At 37.7% G+C, this 15648-nt stretch overlaps 1 protein-coding gene across 4 annotated transcripts in view; it reads right to left on the bottom strand.

The window, feature by feature from the left end:
* LOC107684054 (RNA binding protein fox-1 homolog 3-like) overlaps positions 1–15648 on the bottom strand; it is a 451861-nt gene that overhangs the window by 422664 nt on the left and 13549 nt on the right. The gene's annotated exons all lie outside the window — the stretch shown is intronic.

Genomic DNA, 15648 nt, shown 5'->3' with positions numbered 1-15648 from the left:
TGACAATCACCCATAAGGACAGGTCCCGTTTTTATAGCATCAAATTACTAGCTAAAATCAAACTTATCACAAAAACGAACAATTGAACATATATCAGCGTGATAACAACTACCTTAAATGACCAAAACCATCTTTCGGAAAATTGTATTGGAAGCGTAATTTATTTTTTTATTTTGACTCAAGTCCAATTCGTTTACATGGAGAGGGCGGGTTTTATGACCTGTACTGCAGCCAGCCACCAGGGGGCGACCAAAGAGCCCACAGCTTCACTTTTCAGGATGTGTGAGGCACACCCGAGACAGACAGACAGACAGACAGAACGACATATAGACAGATAGATAGATAGATAGATAGATAGATAGATAGATAGATAGATAGATAGATCTCATATAAAGTGGGTACATAGAATATTTGTGTAAGCAGCAGTAAACAAGCATTGATTTGCTTCCTCCCTCAACCTATTTCTCTTACGGGACATTTTATACCCTCATAATATGTGTTCACAGACTGCCTCATAAACATCATCAGTTTAACACACCTTGATTACGGTTGAGTTTTCCTGCAAAATAATCAGCTTTATTGCGCATAAAAGCATTCTATTGATTTTTCTTTTCTCCCCCAGTACTCTAGAACAAGACGTTGACGGAAGACTATAGAACATAACCTGCAGGAGCGCCCGTTTGATCAATGTTTCTAATTGGTAACAGGCCTAAATGGTTCCTTTAGATGAAAACAAAGTTTCAACAACTCCTAAGCATAGCTTCAAACAAATAAGCCCACTTAACTGTGAAGAAGTGTGATTTAAATTTAAAAAGTGACTGACTTTCTTCCTCAGAAAACAAAAGTTGAAGAGCTAATAATAAAAGTATAGGACTGGGGCTGTCCAAAATGCTCCGAAATGACAAAAAGCACCCTGAAATTGGTCCAAATGACTTGTGCTCTATGTTAAACCTTTTAAAGTAATATGATAGCTTTGTGTGAGACTGAACAGACTGAAATTGAAGTCGTTTTTCACTGATAACCATCCCCTCTAGTGAGTTAACCGCTGAGTTGAACCCGAGAATCAGTCTAATATGTGAGGGAATCATTTAGACATATTTTGTGAACTGGATCAACTGACTCATAAAAAAAAAAAAAAAAAACTTTACTAAACATTACTATTTCTCTCATAAACACTCACAAACACTAAAAAGAGTAAGGAAAGCTGCCAGTATGCCAGTGAATAACGATTTCAATTTTAGTCTGTTTCTCACACAAAGCTATAGTGTAGTTCCAAAAAAAATTAATTGTGCTTTTTTGTCATTTTGGAGTTTGACAGCCACATTTCTAATTTTCACACTTTCACTATATGGAAAAAAGAGGCCAGGATAATCTGCAAAAATTGCAGAACAAAATACATGAGGACAAGTAAATATCAGAATATGGGTGAACTACATACTGCTTTAAAGGAGAAATGTTAGTAATATATATATATGTTTGATATATCTGACATAAAATAATAGTAAGAAAACATTTTTGGAAATAAAAACAGTTTATTGAAGCTTTAGACAAAATGGAATGTAAAATCTAAAAAAAGGTTATCCCCAATAAAGGTTATACCCAATTATCTGCCTTGTTTCAGATGAGCTGCTGTGTAAATACTCCAATGGGGGGAGCTCAAGCTTAGCGAGATATCTAGACCATCCCTGATCAATAAGGGCAGAGCCACACAACCTGCCACGAATGCACCTTGACAAGGCCACGTTCCCCAAGGTCTAGCCCAGCGGCACTGTGCAATTATAGCCGCATAACTCACAATGACAAACAGCTGCCCGGCATGCTAAGTGTAGACCACCCAGATCCTTCCGTATAACACACGCCACAGCAGACCTCAGGTAGAAGCCCTCTCACATGCAGAGATGAGCAGATAGGTGAAGACAGAGGATGACTAGAATTAAGATGAAGGCCCGCGCGTGGAGGAATTCGCGTAGCAAGGCAAGCATAAACCGTACAGGTCAACTCAAATCTAGCACTGGTTCTGAGAATTCGCTGCACATTTTGACAGCTGTCATCGCAGATTTTGGGATAAAATGTTCCTTTCAAAGGCTGACAGAGGTCAGTTTAGCTCCCGAGATTCACTTGAGAAAAAATGACTGTATATTCTGTTTGTTCCTGGTAATGTCTCATTCATTTAATGCCTGGCTGTGTTAAGCAACAGAGCTACGCTGATGCTAAAGTTTTTCATGTCCGCTAAGATGGCCGCTAATTGTAGCATTTGTCATTTGACATCTTAAAGCAACCGAGACCAGATTTCTATCACAGGGAGCCGTTGCGCAGCTAGAGGGATGCACGTTTGATCTCAACACTTGGACATCTCGTCTTTCCTTGTTAATGACCCTGTTTTCCAAGTTGAATCTGCCAGTAATGCATTTTTTTCATAGTCATGGCTCATTTTTTTAGTGGCCAAGCATGAATATCATAAATAGATAGCATGCTGCTTTTACAAGTTAGAAATGTTTTTGGTGAGATTTTTAATTTCACAGGACATTAACTCTTATACAACAAAGGCTTGTGTAAATAGATTTAGGCTGTCGCTTATCGAAAAAGTAAAACATTTCATAAAATTCCCAGTTAAATTTGTTTATGCATGAAAGGGTGGCATTTTATCGCATGAAGCTTGATTTCCATTGAGGCTCAGGTCTGTGCATGCAAATCACATCTTTGAAAATTTATTCGCATCCTTTTATAAGACCAATCATATAATAATTGACCAATCGATCCATTTTGTTCTTGCCATTCGTTCTGTCTGATATCAGTGTACTTGGCTTGGGAATGTCATCAAGTGCTTCTGCAAGCTGCAAAAGGCCCTTAAGGAAAAATTAGATGTCACCACTAGTAGCTTGTTTTAAGGAGAGCTTCCTGAAACCTTGTTTATCAGAGGGCTAACACAGATGGTGGTGATATTGACATAATGCAAGAGATAAGCCACTTCACATCCTTATTGATCGCTAGCCCTGACAATCATCTGGAGACAAACTCTTAAGCATCCAGCCTTGACAACACTTGTGTTTAAACACACACACACACACACACACACACACACACACACACACACACACATATAAATCTAAAGCTTAAAGGAATATTTGACCCAACAATGAAAATTCTGTCATTATTTACTCACCCTCATGTTGTTCCAAAACTATGACATTCTTCCATGAACACAGAAGATGTTTAGCAAAAACATTGATCTTTTTCATACAATGAAAGTGAATGGTGACCAAAGGTACCATAAAAGTGGTCCATACGGCTTTTGCACTACATTGCGTCATATGACAGCTTTGTATGATGAACAAACCACAATTAAAGCCAAAAATGATGCCAAAAGTAATTTTGTCTTGTGTGACTTGTAACTGATCAATGAAATAGGAAATATGCAATGAAACATGCACATATAAAAGACAATGAAATATGCACGTATAAAAATAGTACAACTGAGATTTGAGAGTTATGGTGAAGAACATCAGCAGTAAATAAAAACTTCAGTCTTTTTCCACACACAAAACTAATCATATAGCTTTAGAATATGTAGAATAAGTTGCTTAAATTGTGTGGACCGCTTTTATTGTGCTTTTCTGTCTTTTTGAAGCTTAAACGCTCTGTATGTACAAGAATAGCCAGTTCATTATACAAAATGTATAATTTTGTGTTTCACAGAAGAAAGGAAGTCCAATGGAACTAACATAATTAGAGATTGGCAGCCTTCCTGTTGCTCAAACAGTACAGCATCTGCCAAATGCATAAACAGAAATGTAAAAATGTGATGGTCACCATTAACTTTCATTGTACATTACATCAAGAGCAGAGCAACATGAACATGCTGCCAAACATCTCCTTCGGTAGTTTATGGAAGTAAGAAAATCATAGGGTTTGGAGTGACATGAGGGTGAGTTAATGAAAATTTGTATTTATTGGTGAACTATTCCTTTATAAAATGTGTTATTTAAAGCAATCATTCAGATTTGGGCCCATACCATAAAGACTAGCAATACTATGCACAGTATAATGTGGTCACAGAGGGAAAAAAATAAGATTCTTACCACACAGTCTTGATTCCAACCTACTCTCACAGCCGTGAAAGAAAACAAACGACCTGTGAGCAGCTACCAGCATATTAGCACTGAAACCTACAGCAATCTCTGTCAATTACAGTACCAATTCTCTCCGCATCTAACCGCCTCCAAATTGGATAAAGGGGCAATCATCAGCTTAAAGGGTCCAAAACCTGCCCTTGGTATTCAAACGATGCCAGAGTTGTACATTTAATAATGACTGTCTCTCAATAAGAAACAATAGACATGGATTAGATTTCTGGGATGCAAGTACATTTGGGCAATTTCATTACACCCCTCCTGTGCTGGTCGCTCTCTCCCTGCGATAGAAAAAAATGAGCTCTCAGCAAGAATCACGCTGAATAAATGAAATACTTCAACACTGTAACAAGCAGAATAAAGGGCCCAGAGCAATGTCATACTCTGACACGCACTTGTTTCTATATAATAGCCCATCCTGCACAAATACACACACAAATATGAGCCCCCAGAGCGGTAGCTTTGACCTAAAACATCTCTGGCTGATTGATGAAGTCATATAATTTAATTTAGACATAACTGTCATCTCCATAGTTTTTAAATTAATCATTTATTAACAAGAGAAACATCCAGTTAATAACTCTAGTGTCTGCTGTGACAAGAGTCAGAACTTAACATGCTTATCACCGTTTACCACAGAACAAGGTCATGTGTGTTAAAGGCTACATTGTCCCCTGGATCTGCTCCTGAACTGTTATATTCATTATCTGTTTGACTGTTTGAGATCAAAAAATGAGGAAGAATACATTCCACTAGGATTATAGTCCTTTAAGATTATTAAAAAAAAAACATATTGACATAAATTAGTTAAACAAAGGTAAAAATGGTGTTTAGGCTTTCCTTGGCTGAATTCCTGCTTTATGCAGTGCTACTCAAATGGAGCTAACACAAAGTTAATTTAAATGTTTCTGCGGATCATTAACAATGAATTCCATTTTCCTCTTAAAGTCCACATGAAATCAAAATTGACTTTATTTACTTTACTAGCGCACATTGCTAGTCTTGATGTAAACAATTAATCCGTGCAAGTTAATCCGCTGAAAAAAAAAATTTGTCATGGTAATCTTTAATCAAAATCTGAACATTTGCTTCGGCTCTGGAATGGCATTCCTTCTCTGATGACGTCAGTTTGACGGCTTGGGCAGAATATCCTTCTAAACACACCCTTCTAACCGTTAGTTTGCTATGAGTGAGAGACAGAGGAGGAGCGCCAAAATAAAACCATGCCCTCTATTCAATATTCCGTTTCAGATGGAAATACGTCACTACACTGAAATAAAGTCGGCAGCAACTTCCGGTTCACGCGGACTTTAAGCACAGGTGGGCGAGCTCCTGCCTTTGGCAAAATTAACCTTTTCCAGAATTTTCCTTGGACTATATAATGCGATATCTCAGTCTGTAAAGGCCCTGTTTAAAGAGATTACAGGTAAGGATGAAAAACTGCAATAAAATTTGTTAGCTCAAAAACATTTTCGACAAAATAAACAAAAATAACTTGTTTATGATAACCAAAGCTTAAAAATAGCAATTTTGATAAATTCCAATAAATAGCCATAAAAAAATCAATAATAACATGTATTATATGTTATTATATAATGTTATTTATTATACATTTTTTTATTCAATAATTAACAAAATGTATATTTTGTCACATTTAAAACATGCTGCTAAAAATAAAATAATTTTTTGTACTGGGGCCAGGAAAAAAATAAATAAAAGAAAAAAAATTGGCTCAAATCTGAGCTAGCAGAAAAAAATCCTTCCCATTAAGACCCGTTAACATAATTAAAAATGTAAAAAAAAATGTAAAAAGTGTGCTTTCCAAAAACCCAAAAGAGCAAATTAATGATGGAGAGCAGGAGATAAAGAGGCATGCTCTCTAACATCTCATAATGCCGTACTCTTTGCTCTCTGCAATTCAAGGGCAGGATAACTTTCATCGACAAAGCAGGCCACTCTCCTTTGGGTCACCCCGTTTTGGACAGATTTTCCACATGTGCTTCGGAGCTTTTCCGAGGCCCACGTGGCGCTCCTGTGATGAGCGTCTGAATGGACATAATTGTGTTGCCCTTCCACTGCATTGCATCGCTGTGGCTCCAGACGAACTGTTTGCCGGTCTCGGCTGGGGAGGTGAGCGCAGTTAAACAATGACCGGACTGCATGACTGACACATCAAAAACTTTTCAGCCTCCCTTCCCTCTCAGTCTAGCAGACTGGTTCCGAGGGGACTTCCCCTAATCCCTGCCTCTCTGAATGGATGTTTAATCAAGGCCTGATTAGTGAGACGCTACTGCTAGACGTCGCCGGAGCATTGTACCCTCTTGGCTCTCCTGTACAAGAGAAGCAAAAACAGATGAGAGGTGAGAGACGACCTTCTCCGCTGTTCCTCTTTGACTTTCACTTGAATTATTTATGTTTTTTTTTTCTCTTCAACCATTCAGCTCAAGATAGTTCACCTTTCTTGATTCCTGTTGTCTTGCGCCTTCATTCCTTTCATACATACACGCTAAGGGGAAATAAGGGGTAAAATTGTTTTCCTTTCTTCTCCCAAATGTTCTTTTTATTCCAGAATTTTACAAGGAGTGTCCTCTGGCTCTTAGCGAATTAAATGCCAATAAATAGCCATAAAAAAATCAATAATAACATGTATTATATGTTATTATATAATGTTATTTATTATACATTTTTTTATTCAATAATTAACAAATGAAAATAAGCATGGCTCAACAACAAACATTGCACAACCAGCACAAATCTTACATTTGTTAATCAATTTGTAAAAATACTACTCATAAATTCCAAAAAATATATAAACTTTAATAATATATAAATAAATATAATAATTACAAAATATATATTATTATATATTAAGAATATATGTACCACGCGGAGCTCCTGGGATGAGCGTCTGAATGGACATAATTATGTTGCCTTTCCATTGCATTGCTTCGCTGTGGCTCCAGAACTGTTTGCCGGTTTCGGCTGGGGAGGTGAGCGCAGTTAAACAATGACCGGACTGCATGACTGACACATCAAAAACTTTTCAGCCTCCCTTCCCTCTCAGTCTAGCAGACTGGTTCCGAGGGGACTTCCCCTAATCCCTGCCTCTCTGAATGGATGTTTAATCAAGGCCTGATTAGTGAGACGCTGCTACTAGACGTCGCTGGAGCATTGTACCCTCTCGGCTCTCCTGAACAAGAGAAGCAAAAACAGATGAGAGGTAAGAGACGACCTTCTCCGCTGTTCCTCTTTGACTTTCACTTGAATTATTTATGTTTTTTTTTTCTCTTCAACCATTCAGCTCAAGATAGTTCACCTTTCTTGATTCCTGTTGTCTTGCGCCTTCATTCCTTTCATACATACACGCTAAGGGGAAATAAGGGGTAAAATTGTTTTCCTTTCTTCTCCCAAATGTTCTTTTTATTCCAGAATTTTACAAGGAGTGTCCTCTGGCTCTTAGCGAATGAATTAAACATCGTGGATGGCTTCGTCTATGCAGAGGGGATTTAATGCAAAGCCTATGTTTCCTCTGGAAGTGTGAGACAGCACAGAAAGGCTGACAAACAGGATGGGCGTCTGGATGAAGGAAACACAAAGGCAACTTCCACAATGCATCCCATTGATCTCGTTCACAAACACGCTACCTCAGTGGGAGCCATAAGAGATAGAGAAAAATTATAGGTTCATATAACATTATATTAGTTTCTTTCATTGCTCTCATGAGTACTGTATTACTAGAAGCATATTTGATAATTCATCTTTAAAAGGGGTATATCAAGGAAAATGGGAATTTGCCATGCTCATTTGAAATAAGAGTTTAAAAGAGACATCTGCTATGTAGACACATTCTAATTTTCCCAAAGCAAATCTTCCTCCCTTTCCAGTCCACAAAGACCATTTATGAAAACTAAACAGCAAAAACAGAAATCATCATGGTTATGATCATGAGTTTATACAAGTAATAGTTCACTCTAAAATTCCTTTTTATCTTTCAATTATTCAATCATCTTCATGTTGCTTCAAATCAGTATGCAGTTATGTTTTTAGCACAACTTTTGTCTTTTTTTTTATCTTCATATGTTAATTTTTTGGTATTTATTTAACACACATGCATAAATACACACACACAAATGTCCCTTTCACAAAAAAGGGCCCTCTGACAAATAGCATGCATGCTGTAGGACATGTTGAACACTTGAATGCCTCAGTCGAGTGTACTCAGGTGAAATAACAGTGGTGTGCTAAAGAATAGCAACAGCTCTGCGATAAAGCTCAATGGTAGCCAGGGGCTACGAGAGCGGCCCCCCTGTACTGCACCGATCACCAGAGGGGAATTCAAATCCTTTTCCCTCACAATCCAATTCTTCAAGGTTTGTCCCTTTATCTGTAGCAATTTACACAGGCTCAAACCCACTCCCCCTTGATGAATTAAATGCTTTTGAGAGGTGTCATCGACACAGAACCAAAGCTATGGTATCCCCTTCTGTTTCCTTTTTCTGAAATTTCCCCTACTCCCTCTTTTGACCGTTTTCTTCTGGTTTCATCTCAAGTCTAAAACTCAAAGTCAATCTGTATCCTTGAGCTTGTTCTATCAAGTTTTGGACAATAATTGAATATATCAATTATTAATTCCCTGAAAATAGTATTTACAATGAATAATGATAAGCACTGCCAAGTCACTAATTATTCTGAAGCCACAAAAAAAAAAAAAAGATGTCGCGCACACACTTTTAGGGCCAGTTGCATAACTATAGCCACTTTTGTACAACTGCATCTTAAGAAATAGTTTGACCAACTAGTAGTTAACCAAGTGGTAATCAGTCTTACTTCTCACATTCAAATTAGACCAATCTACCCTTTTATGTAACTGGCTTTACAAAGGTATGACCAGTCTTGAAGAAAAAAATTAGATGACTAACTTTTAAGATTAGTCTTAGCAGGTTACGCAACCGGCATAATTCCATGCTTTTAAAAGCCACCTAAAATACATTTTTAATAAAAATATAGTACATAAGTAATATTAAATAATATTAAAATTGTGCTAAAACTACGCTAAAGTGCTAAATTTAATACTATATATAATATTATATATATTATACAGAACATACAGCTATGTTTGAAGAAAATGATATATTTTGCCTGTAGAATTGTGTTATTATTGCATCTACCTAACTTGACCATGCTAACCAGACAAACTTTGACCCCTTGTTCATGTCGCGCAGCAGTTCTGTTTGGACAGAAAAATTGCTTGCCGCTGGAAACTTGTCGCCTGGTTAGGACACGATGTAAGAATAGTTTACTGTCACACATCAAGAAGCAGAAAAATGGTGTGCAAACGTAAAATTGTTTAAATTCAGCAGAAGTAGGGTTTCATCATTCTTTAAAAAAAGCTATCATGTCTTAAATATCCCTGAAAAGCACACTACTTGAATTAGAATATCCTAATTCACGGATAAACAACCCAATAGCCCTTGAGGAAGCAGCATTACAAGTGCTAGATCTAAAACTCTTGATATTAACAAATGTAGATGCCTGAAGAAAAACAACCAAACCACCACTCATAGATACATCAATCATGCAGCAAACAAAGGCACTTTAGTGTCTCACAAAGAGCAAAAAGAAACGTGTTCTCTCTCTAAAGCTCGAGGGAGTACAATCCGCAGTGGGAACGCAAACTTGTAGCAATGTCACCAGATGCAGTTCACAAATTAAATATATTGCCAGGAGACCAGAGAGGTGAATATGCCATGATGCATATGTCCAGCATGTGTGCTGATTCTTACCTCTCACAACCTCACATTTGTCTGATGGGGAGAATTACTGCCTGTGTCAGGCAGCGAGAGAAAGGGAGAGGAGAAGAGAATGTAGCCGATTGTCTACAACAGTCCTCTGGGAACCCTCTCCCCACACCTGCTATCTCATTGGGCCAGGTGGGAGACAGAGCGAGAGAGACCCTGACAGCCCGACATGCTCAAGACAAAGTAGGGTACATCCCTCTCCTCCACCCTTGGCCAAACCATGTGTGAATAACACACCACTCGATGACTTTTTAAAACTTCTGGCTAAGCGCAGAGAAAAGACGACACTATGTTATACATCAAAACTGTTTCAGAAGATACTGATGGTCTTGAATATGCATTTACTTTTTATATTTTATTTTTGGACTGATTTCTGGCTGTATGTATGTATGTATGTATGTATTTATTTATTTGCCTGTTTTATTGTGACAGTCAAGAGGGAACAGAAAATCATGCAGGAAAAAAAGAGAGGAAGAAATTATGCGGGCTGGACTCAAAGTCATGAAGCCCACACAAAAACCACGGCTCAAATATCACATTTCATACATACTCAAGTAGTAACATGATGAGTTCTAAGCATATACACGTTCCGTAGAAGAATTCCAGTGAGCAGTGGCTGTCCGTGAGGGAATTTTCTGAGGAAACCAATATGTAAATCGATATTGATCAAACCAATTCACAAAAGTAGGTTTTAATAACATAGCTTTTTTTGTCTGATAATTATACTCACACACTCAGATATAAAAAAAAATAAAATACAATAGATTAATAATTATATATTTATAATACTATATAAATAATATATTAGTGATATTAATCAAATTAATAAAATATTGTATATATAATTATTATACACATATTAGTGCAGTATTAGAAAGAACAATGGAAAGAGAATAAACAATAGAAGGATAGAAAAAGAACAGACAGACAGACAGACAGACAGATAGAATGACAAAATGACCGAACGATATAAAGAACAATAGAGCGAATTAAAATATTTAAAACAACAAAACCGACAGACAGACAGAACGACAAAGACAGAATGGTAGATAGAATGATAGATAGATAAATAGAGATCTGAGTTATGCACATTAATAAGTAAACTGATTCAAACAACAGTTCAATTCGTCATTTTCATTGTTACATTAATTCTGAATACATTTTTGATGAAGCTCAACCTCTCTTGCCCCCTCTGACGGGCCTCCACGGCCATCGAGACTGAACTGGCGAACGGCCATAGTTTGATCCTTAAGCATAACATCGGGAACGCATGCATTATGAACAAAGCCATTTCAGAAACCTCAGAGCATGTTTATTTAACATTTGCATTATGAAGCTTGGAAATCTGCTGATTGAAAGTTCCATCCAAGCTTGACGACGCCTTTTGATATTGTCATGTGACACTCAAACTTGATCAAGTCGCCCTTGAGGAAACGTTGCCCACAATCAAAGGCTAAAACTTTTAGTGCAAATGTTACATTTTAGTGTTAATCTTCTTAGCACTGTGAAATCAATGAGCTGATTTTTAACCTATTATGAATATAAAATTGAGTGAGGAAAACAAACATGACGGAAGATTTACCTTTCGTCTGTCAAGAGACTTCTTAAGCTCACTTGCTCGAGTGTAAGATTTTCCTTCCCCACTCTTAAAGTGCGTTCCAAATCAGCAATAATTCTGTGAACATATTGCTGACATTAGCCTAAAAGAGATTACAGAATGATTAGGGGGATCTGCTCCATTAAGACATGAGGGGGCTTAACAGCCAAACCCTTCATCGTGCAAATATTCTCTCGGCAGAGACAGGAGACGAGGGTTTATGAGGAGCACTCCGAGGACGTCTCCCTGTCTCCAACATTAACCCAACCATTGCAGTGAATCGTATGAATATTGCCAATTAAGATACATTTTTAATCACTGTATTACTGACACTGCCGAAACCGCGACATTTTATTAGTATCCACATTGGCATTTAACTTCCAGCGCTGAGGATTTAATTGATTCCAATTTTCTTTTTCCAAAATTTCAACAAACTTTCAGGAGAACAACGAGAGACACGCATTAGTACACGGCGCACACACAAGAACCAAACTCTAATTAAAATCTTCCAATTCAAGGACTCTTTTGATTGACCGTAATGCTTTAGTAATCTTGTCTCTGGGCCTTGACCTACTCTGTCGCTGTGCACGATTTATGGCACCCAATTACAATTTGTATTAAGCTTGCCAGGCGACTGGCCCCCAGTGAGTGAAGGTAGGCCTTCTGAACCTAGTAGAATGTGGCTTTACCACTGATTCGACCACCTCTGAGCTCTGCGGATCGACAGGGTAACAAACAAATATTTCACTGTGACTTCAGTGCAATAATATATTGTTCTTGTTTATTAAAATAATGAGCAGCTTAATTCTTTGTGGTCCAAATTGGCAAAAGTGCAACTGAACGACTTTTATTCACTCAAAACTAATTTAAAAGTATATTTTGTCTATTTAAGCTGTGTGGTTCTGTATACTGATCTGGGCCAGAGGGGCTCAAGGCAAAAAGGATGCTGGGTAGTTTGTGGCAAGCCAGTGTCAATCAGTGTTAGTTCCAGAATGGAGCAGCCAGAGCACAGGGTACACCTTGCACCCGTTTCTGACACAGATCGCACTTGTCAGCCAGAGATAAGTGCATCCTCACCTTGCTGTATTTGACTTGCAAAACCAGTAACCCCGCTGACCGCCACAAACAGCAAACTCGATACTCAGAACAGTGGCAGGACTGCGGAACCACAACAGGCTACAAATATAACCCATTTTGAAAATTACAGTATGCTTTGATAGAACAAAAAAATTATTTTATGGGAAAACATCAAGGGTACAGTAAGTTTAATCCTCATGTTATGACCCGTTAAAAAGATTTAACTGTCTTTTGGTTTTCAAAATGACTTTCAAAATTATTTCAGAAGTTCGGTTAAAACATATGAGCATAACGTGTTTTATTTATACACTAGAAGTCAAAAGTTTGGAATAATTACGATTTTTAATGTTTTTGAAAGAAATCTCTTATGCTCACAAAGGCTGCATTTATTTGATTATAAATACAATAGAAACAGTAATATTGTGAAATGTTATTTTAAAATAAAATAGACATTTTCTACTTTAATATATTTCAAAATGTAGTTTATTCTTGTGATGGCAAAAAAAAAAAACTTGATTCTTTTGAAATCATTATCTGAGCTTTGCATCTCAAGAATAAATTACATTGTAAAACAGAAAACAGTTATTTTAATTTCTAATATATATGATGTTGTTGTTTTATTTTTAATGCAGCCTTGATGAGCATAACATACCAGTAAATTGTTTTTAAAATTATATTTAAAATTATATTTCTTTTGAACTTTTTATCCATCAAAGAATCCTGAAAACAAAATAATAATGGATTCCACAAAAACAGCAGGCCAACTGTTTTCAATGTTTCTTGAACACCAAATTAGCATATTAGAATGATTTCTGAAGGAGCATGTGATACTGAAGAATAAAATAAAAACTGGAATATTTCTTTGTTTATAATATATATATACTGTATACAGTGTTGTGAAAAAGTGTTGGCCCCCTTCCTGATTGGGGGGCAAACACTTCTTCACACAGGGCCATGTAGTTTTGGATTTTGTTTTCCCTTAATAATAAAAACCTTTATTTAAAAACTGCATGTTGTGTTTACTTGTGTTATCTTTGACTAATATTTAAATTTGTTTGATGATCTGAAACATTAAAGTGTGAAAAACATGCAAAAAAATAAGAAATCAGGAAGAGGGCCAACACTTTTTCACACCACTGTATATATATATATATATATATTAATTTTTTTTAAACAAAGAAATATTCCAGTTTCCAGACAGGCAAGCATGATTCCCTTTTATTCATTCACTCATCCCATCTGCATATTCTTCTCAATCTACAAATGCCACAACACAAACCAGTAACATGACCTCACCACAGTATTCTGAGGTTTCACGATATTGCCGGCTTGCTCTTATGAAGAAGCGAATCAGAATAGCGTTTGTGCCAGGAGAGTAAATTTTATTAATTCGCCTTGTGCTTGATTTCCGTACCATTTCCAAGGTCCTGTTCGAGGTGGACCTCTTCACCGCTTTTATAGTTTCTCTCTCTGGAATATCGAGCTGTGGCTCCATTATCGCGTTGTTGCTCTGTGCCGGTTGGCCTGCATTCGTATCTTTAATTTTCTTACTGATATGCTGACCGCGGTGTACACTGTGATATATAGAGCTCCTTTTTTTGGTATAATCATTTCATGTCCCTCACTGCACTGTGATTGTAAACCAAGCCATGCACAAACACACACACACATACACACACAAGAGTCAGGCCCTGTGTTGCTGTTGAATATGTGTGTCTCAATCAACACTGTCACTGGACTGGTTGCGAAAACAGATGAAGTCCTCGGTGGCTTGACCTCTATTACATCACTTATTCACAGCTGATGAGCTGTGATAACATCTGATATCGATTAGAGGGTTTAAAAAAAAAAAACAATGAGTGAGAGAGACTGTGAGAGAATCTTTGCACCCTAAGCAGTTCAGATAGATTGATCAGGTTTGGTACCCTGCCCCTCATCCAGAACTCAAGACCAATTTCAGCGCGACCCGCCACACACACTTTTACACTAATTGTAAAGAGCTGTTCCAAATATAAATGCAAATCAGAGACTAAAAGCCATTAACAAACTGCTTTACATGATCTGAGCACCAAGCAGAAAGGTAGAAACGCAAGTGCGCAGTGTCCTCGTCTAGAATACAATCATTTTAAAACTTGCATAATCGCTCAGTATAAGTTATGCAGTGTGAGAGTCTTTGCACCCTAAGCAGTTCAGATAGATTGATCAGGTTTGTGCCCTGCCCCTCATCCAGAACTCAAGACCAATTTCAGCCCAATCTGCCACACACACTTTCACACTAATTGTAAAGAGCTGTTCCAAATATAAATGCAAATCAGTGACTAAAAGCCATTAACAAACTGCTTTACATGATCTGAGCACCAAGTAGAAATGTAGAAATGCGCGCAGTGTCCTCATCTTAGGGCTGGACAATAATTCAATATCAATATGTATCAATAAGCAATTTTTTCCCGATCAGCTTTACTAGGAACGAACTCCTGGACATCAGAAATAGCACACCAAATAACTTTCTGCCGACATTTGAGCATTCAGATGTTTTACTGGACATTTTAGTCGGAGGAGCTGCATTCCTATACAAGCGCTCCATGCGACGCAAGCGAGGGAAACGCGCCGGCGCGCTCATGAAATTCCGACAGCACGGTTTTAGGACTCCGCTGCAGAGCATCAATCTGGCGAATCTCCGCTCCCTAGCAAATAAATCAGACGAACTACGACTCCTCACCCGCACAAACAAGGACTTTTTAAACTCCGCTGCGCTCTGCTTCACGGAAACCTGGCTGAGCCATCCCGGACAGCGCGTTACATCTAACGGGCTTCCAGCTGTTCAGAGCGGACCACGTCACGGAGTCATCGGGGAAAACGAGAGGCGGTGGATTATGTTTTTATATCAGCTGGGACTCTCTGATCACTGTTTGGTTCATCTTCTACCAGCCTACAGGCAGAAACTCAAATATGCTAAGCCTGTAGTGAAAACTGTAAAAAATGGACTGCTGAAGCAGAGCAGGATTTACAGGCCTGCTTCGAACTTACTGATTGGAGTGTTTTTGAG

Source organism: Sinocyclocheilus anshuiensis, unplaced genomic scaffold (genome assembly GCF_001515605.1).
Source record: "Sinocyclocheilus anshuiensis isolate Anshui unplaced genomic scaffold, SAMN03320099.WGS_v1.1 scaffold553, whole genome shotgun sequence".
Lineage (NCBI taxonomy): Eukaryota > Metazoa > Chordata > Actinopteri > Cypriniformes > Cyprinidae > Sinocyclocheilus > Sinocyclocheilus anshuiensis.
Note: the sequence above shows the minus strand (reverse complement) of the source record. Positions and strands in the feature narration are given on the sequence as shown.